This window comes from Mytilus galloprovincialis, chromosome 12 (genome assembly GCF_965363235.1).
Source record: "Mytilus galloprovincialis chromosome 12, xbMytGall1.hap1.1, whole genome shotgun sequence".
In the NCBI taxonomy this organism is placed as follows: domain Eukaryota; kingdom Metazoa; phylum Mollusca; class Bivalvia; order Mytilida; family Mytilidae; genus Mytilus; species Mytilus galloprovincialis.
In genome coordinates, this window is record NC_134849.1 from 56328314 (window position 1) to 56334313 (window position 6000).

Below are 6000 nucleotides of genomic sequence, written 5' to 3' on the forward strand. Positions count from 1 at the left end.
AAATGAACAGAAAGATGTCAAATTATTACCATGTTTTGGGGTACACAATGGAAAAGAACAACAGACAAAGTAGCATGAGTTGCACTCATGCTCATCAAAGGCAAAGATGGCGTAACATATCGAAGGTTTAATGCTGAGCAGAAGATACATATGTAGATACTTTAAAATTATTCCACCTAAATTATCTTCTCAAACATTGCTCATAACTTATTTCACTGACTGCTACTTTAAGTGCCCCTTTCCCCACTGTCCACCTACTTTTCTTGTTTTGTTTTGTTTTTCTTTGTTTGGTCATTCATTTTTGTTCATTTCTTCTAGTTCTAACATTAAGGACATTCTTCCTAAAGCTGGCAAAAGTGTTTCTCATGTAACATTTCATAATATATTCAAGTCATTTGTGTTTATGGTTTGGTCTTTCTACTTACTTTATTTGTATCTAGTAGTAGGTGTGTCCTTAAATTTACATTTAACAAGATGACTTTGTAATGCAAATGTATAGTGAGGGCTAGTTATAGTTAGACTTGTACACAAAGACTTGTTGACAAAATTACTACCTAATATATTTAATTCATTGTGTTGTCAGACAGAAATCACATTGATTTCTAAAAGTATATTTTCTATTTGGATTAGTTATTTATGTTAATAAAGGATGTTGATTGGATATTTGAGTAAAAATAACTACAAATAAATAAAGATGAGTTAAAAGGACCAGTTACAGAATGCTATGACCATTTATCTCATGAATATCATGATTAAAATAGGTGCCGAATGGTTCTAAATAATTCTAAATAAATTATATCCAAATAAAAGAGTTTATAATTATAGGTGCTTTTTAACTTTCTAAGCAAACTTTGTCTCAAATGATAACCTCTTATGCAGGTAATTGACAATAGTAAAAAAAAAAGAAGAAAAAAATACAAATTTGTAATGTTAAGTATTTTCTACTTTAAGATCAATTAGTTAGTAAATAAAAATGTTTTCTATGATCAAACAGGAATAGTGATAGTCAGCATACACGGGGAGACATATTACCAAACCAGACATATTGAACTTTTAAAATCAATTCATGTACACACAACAAGTGGTATTATAAAGCTTTTGAAAAGAAAACATAAAACATAAAGGGCAATACAAAACAACGGAATCTAAACACAACAGCCATAACATTAATATTTCTTTATGTTTATGCTAGTTATAAGGATAACTATAAAGCTTTGGAAGATACAAAAACTTAGGGTCATAAAAAAACATAAGAATCTTAATAAAACCGCAAAAACATTAATCTTTGTTATGTATATTCTTGCATGTCAGTGTTAACAGCATTGATTCAAATGGTTCAGTTAATGCATGAATGGAAAACAAGGAGCACTTTAGTTGTTTCTTTTGTAAGGTCTTGTTGCTTAAAATTGGTTTGCATAATATTCTTTTAAATTATTGTTTGTTGTTTGATTTCTGTTTTAATACAAGGGATTTAACTGTTAAAATCTATAAATCGAATGCTGGGTTGTTGAATGTATAAGATGCTTGTAACATCAACCATGTGTTGACATTGATGCTTGGTCGATTTATGGACATTCTTCCTAAAGCTTGTTGTGTTGACATTGATGCTTGGTCCGTTTCTGTGTGTGTTAGTTACATTGTAGTGTTGTGTCGTTGTTCTCCTCTTATATTTATGAGTTTCCCTCAGTTTTAGTTTGTTACCCCGATTTAGTTTTTTGTCTATGGATTTATGAGTTTGAACAGCGGTATACTACTGTTGCCTTTATTTATTGAACAATTAAATTTTCTAGATCTTTGATTGAGGAACAAACCACAATGAGTTTTTCTTCTGCTTATCTCAGTCATATGTAGAATGTTTCCTTGTTTGTAAATAAGGATTATAACACAGATGATAGTAGGATTATCAACCTTCTAACATTAAACACAAAATATTATGTATTTATAGGTTAACTGCTTGTACTATTTAGAAATTAGCAATTAGGTTGTTGTTTGACATTTTGTGTTTCTTTGTTTTATAGTGATTAAGATTATAGAACAATGTTGACTGCTGCACACCGATACTTGACAGTTTTACCCATGTGCCTTTTTATTTGTTCACACATTGTTGTCAATATTATGGAATTTCATGCGATTTTCTTACAAGTAAAAGGTTTAGGTAACTTTAAACAACTTTATAAGAGTCATTACAATCAAATCATATGATGCAAACAAAGCGGGATAACTCTGAGTATACATTTTGAAATTAAATGCAATCACATATGTTATGTAATGAAAATGACAAATTATTATCAAATTTCAAAGATTATTTATTCTGTTTTCTAAAATTCCTAATTAAATTTTCACTTGGAAAAATCGTATCAGCACAAATAAGGGTGTAATTTGAAACTTTGGTCAGCATATAAAATAAACTTTGAATTTAACCATTCATAAGCACAGGTATTTCTTCTAACATTTTATTATTTGTAGAAATGGACTGCAGTTGTTCAGGGTGGCCTCCCTTGATAAAGTTTGGAACCCGATATTAAATTTTCTGAAAGGTTATGCCTTTGTGTAACCTAATGTTACTGCAATGTGATGTTTTTTTTTAAATAACACAATTCATTGTCGAAAAAGAATGCTGATTGTCATTGAAGTCCCTATAATCTCTACAAAATTACCAAGTAACATTTAATTCCTGTCCGAAAAACCCATCGTTTCCATTCATCCAATGCATGTTTTATTCTTATTGTAAGAACTCTATTTCATCAACATACGCTGCATAATTTGGTAGAAATCGATATTATTAAGATCAACAGACAACTACCATTCCTATGTGCATTGATTAACCACTTTATAACAAGAAGTGTGTGTCAACCCAGATATCATCCTTCACATTAATGACACAGGTAATATATATTCTTCTTTTTAGTTAAGCTTTGTGCGTCTCCCCGATTATTCATTTGCGAAATTAATCTCAGTAAATAGAATCTTAATTGTTCGATTTAAACTTCTTTCAAACTTCGTGTACTAGGACGTCAAATCAAACTCCTAAACATATAACAAAACTAAGTTTTATACAAAATCTGGCAAACAAATGTATCCGTCAGAGCTAACGAGGCCATTTTCCATAAATTTAATATTTCCAAAAGGGGCATTTTTCTTATAACGAAAGTTAACCGTCCATCATTTTAGTACTTTTCCGATATACTGCAAATAGTAACTTATAGAATGTGCAAAGGCGGGTCCCGGGGGGACGGGGGTGACCCATCCGCTTTTATGGGGAAAATTTGGTATGACTTTAGCGGGCCCCCTCTTAAAGCAGTCAGTAGACCATTCCTTAAGAACATTTCTAGATCCGCCACTGATACGTTAAATACAAATCTGACAAGAATGTTACCTGTATCAGTGTATGTCCGCTACCGACACCGGACGGACGGACGGACGGATAGACGCCCGGTTGGTCTATGTCCCCCGCAACGCGCTACGCGGGGATAAAAGTAACGCTAAACTAAATGTCGGAAATATGTAAAATAATTTGGATCTTTTCTTAATTAACCACATCACGCTAATTTGAAAATCGCGAAATTTAATCGCAAAATAAAATATCCACGAAAAAAGTTAGTTTACAGTAATTCATATCCAAAGACTTACCTCATCCTTGTCCCTCTTCATCTTATGTTTGATTGAATAGGTTAAGATTAGCGACGACTGCGACGTTAAATTCGAATGATATATGTCAAGGTCACTATTCCTGTAATTCTAAGGAGTGACGTTTTGGTCTTTATCGAATTCCAAAACGCACATTTAACAATATACGCATTTCTTTTATTACCACGTGGATAATATTTTGGTTGCTCTGAGTTTTTTTTTTTTTTTTAATATGAGTATGTGGTAAGATTGCAAAGGAGACAACTCTTCATCAGAAATTAAATTATATAGAATTAAACAACGTTCGACCGCTGTATGGCCTTCGACAATGAGTAAAACCCGTATCGCATAGTAAGCTATAAAATCTTTAAATGTATATTTTTCTCGCATTAAAGCAAAAGATAACCAAAAAATGAGATGAAGCATACTTTAACCTATGCATTTGTAATGGAGCTCTTAAATGGAAGAATTTAATTCCGCGATTTTCAACATAATGTAGTTAATTAAGAAAAGATCCAAATTATTTTACATACATATTGTATTTCCGACAATTTATATTAGCGTTACTTTTATCTCTGCGTAGTTTGTTGCTGGGGACATAGACTTACTGGGCGTCCATCCGTCAGTCCGGTCTTGATTGGGGACTTTCAATTTTGAATTTTTAACGGAGTTCCTTATTTTTGTGATTTTACTTTTTAATATCGTGACATGTTCCTCCCTCATTGAAACTAATCGCTGACCAGTAGAATCTAGCATGTTTGATAGTAATTTGAAATAAGTTTTGTACAGTAAACATTAAATCATTGACAAAAAGGAATGTAATTACTGTCTACTTCGCTGACGATAGTTGCGGAAACATATAGTCCAATTGTAATAATTGAAAATAAAACTTTTTAAACTTCAAATAAGATATCATTCCAACTCTGCCTTGTGTCACGGCTACCATATTTCTCCATAAAAATTTCAAGGGACATGCAGTGTTTCATTGTTTTGAAATGATTCGGGATAAAAACTTTCAAAACCTTGAATGATTTTTTTTCTATGAACATTATTGGTAGAGATTTGAAAAATAACCTGTGTTAAAAGTAAAATATGATGCCAAATCTTTTTTAAACAGTATATGCATTTTAAATATCCCGCCATACTACTTTCCATTTCTACATTTCCTATCCATGAAAATATCTGTTAAACCATATCAAACAAAATCAGGAAATAAATTTAAAATTGTCTTACCCTATACAAGGATAAATCCGCACAATGTTTAGGATTTTTCATACTCCTCAACAAAATACACATGTTTAACTATTTTCTGCTATTTATTTCAATAAATAAGATCTGAATTCGTCAACATGCTTTTTGATTGGATAACAAGGTAAACATATTCTATTAATAGTATCACACTGGAAAATACTGTGTTTATTTAGATCGTTACCTGTTGTTGTGTTTACGTGTGTGCGTGACCTATGTCACGTCGTGTCTGATATTAGGTGCAAATATTTAAGGATTTTCTTAGGCTGTTTACGGAAGGATTTTTCACTAGGATAGACATATTTTTTAATAATGAGGCACACTTATCAATTGAGCTGATATTATTAAGATATAAGGCAAACGATTATAGGGTTAACACAACATGCACAAGCTACTACGTTGCTGTTGCAGTTTTTTGTTATTATGATATGCATGATATATTCAGCCATGCATTTAAACTAGGGATGTCAACGAGTACTCGTGTACTTGAGTATTGGGCTATATATAGTACCGAATATTGAATACTAAAACTATACTTGAATAATCGGATACAATTTATCTTCTCATGATTCTCTTTTCAAAAATTAAATAGATCTCACTGAATAATCATAATAGTAAAAAAACTAGACTTTGTGTAGAATGCCGTTTGAAATACCTCGGAAAATACGTGAGGTATTATACCTAGGCTAGCACTTTAAAATAAACATGCACAAACCTTTTCGTCACATTGGTATCATTATAGCAAATATTTCGGTCTGCAAGAATGTAATTTACAAAGTTAAAAAACAAAATAATTATCATTATTAACAAGAAAATGTTCTCAAATAAAAAAAATTCGTGGCATCGCTTGGTGAACATCAGTGAAAAGTAAAAGTAGTATTGTTTGATATGGTTTTTCCTTGTATTCAACAAGTTTTCATTAAATTATATTGAATGATTAGATTGTTGTTTTTTCACTCAATAAGACAAAATAAGTACTTTTGATTGACGAGCTATCAATAATGGTGTGTAATCCTTTGTCTCATATTCTTATATAAGACCGTTCAACGACAAAGTTTAAACGCAAAACGAACTAGATATATTCCCAAGCGAGTACCCGAGTATCGCTCAATAAAACAAACTAGT